We start from the raw sequence: 1,135 nt of genomic DNA, 5'->3' as shown, positions 1-1,135 counted from the left end.
TTTTGCCAAAACCAGAATGGAGGAGTCTGGAACTAGTACTTCAAGACCAACTTTTAAAGGCTTATTTACTCTTAAAACATCCTTGAGGGACCCCAGGGGAAGAAAAGGGAGGAAAAAGCCAAAGATAAACACCTGGCCGGGCTCACAGAACACCTTGGAGAGTAGTCCCGGGTTCAGACCCGCACCAGCGGCGCGAGGAGCAGCTGCGGGGGCCGCTGCAGCTGGATAATGCTTTTACCATTTCCCATTCGGCCCTGGATCCCCGGCCGTCCCTGAACAGTTTCAGTCACAGTCCCTCTTCTGCTTTAGGAATCTGTTCACCCAAACAGATTAAGCAGAGACAGAGGCCTAAATAATTTGAACAGGGGTAACAGGCGGGGCGGCTCAGCCACGTTGTCAGGAGACCACAGGAGGAGGACTTTTATTTCCTGCCATGTCTGAGGCTGTGGAGGGGCAATTCCAGGCGGGGACAAGCTCAGGGGTCTCTGGGTCTGGCACCCAAGGCCAGGACTCTCTCGAATTCACCCAACTAACAGGAAATGGTGTTTGAGCAAAAACGCCAAACAAACTGCTCCATAATCAGTTAAAAGATAAATCTCACAAAGCAAACAACTGAGTCCCTGGATGTTCCGAGTCCCTTTCTCCAAGAGAGCAAAAACAAAGAAAATTCCTAAGTTACCAACAGGAGGGTCAGGCCTTCCAATTCCAGATCTTTGCATGTGTTAAGCAAACCAAGAATAAGCAAGAAAATATGCTATTTGAATTGCGTTCAAAACGTCTTTTACAAGTGAAGCAAATTACTTCTGCATGTTTCTGGGGCTCTGCAGAGAACAAATAGTGTTCTGCGTTTAATGGGTAAAATTACACAATTTGCTTTTAACAGTAAACCCGAAGCCACGGTGGCTTCAGATAGCATTGCGCTCCCGAGGATTCCCTCCATGCAGCTCCACTCCCAGCAGTTTCCGAGCACTTTGGAGGCACGCAGTTGTCCCCATTGCTCGCAGCGTAGCGAGGAGAGGCCGGGAGGGCGCCGGCGGGGACGCTGCCCTTTTCCCTGAAAGTTTTGTTTCTCTTCCTCCCGCGCCACCGGTTTCTGGGATTGGGTGTCTCTCTGATGTGCCCGGTGGAGGCTGGG

This window comes from Bison bison, unplaced genomic scaffold (genome assembly GCF_000754665.1).
Source record: "Bison bison bison isolate TAMUID 2011002044 unplaced genomic scaffold, Bison_UMD1.0 scf7180017864057, whole genome shotgun sequence".
NCBI lineage: Eukaryota > Metazoa > Chordata > Mammalia > Artiodactyla > Bovidae > Bison > Bison bison.
This window is presented reverse-complemented; position numbering follows the sequence as displayed.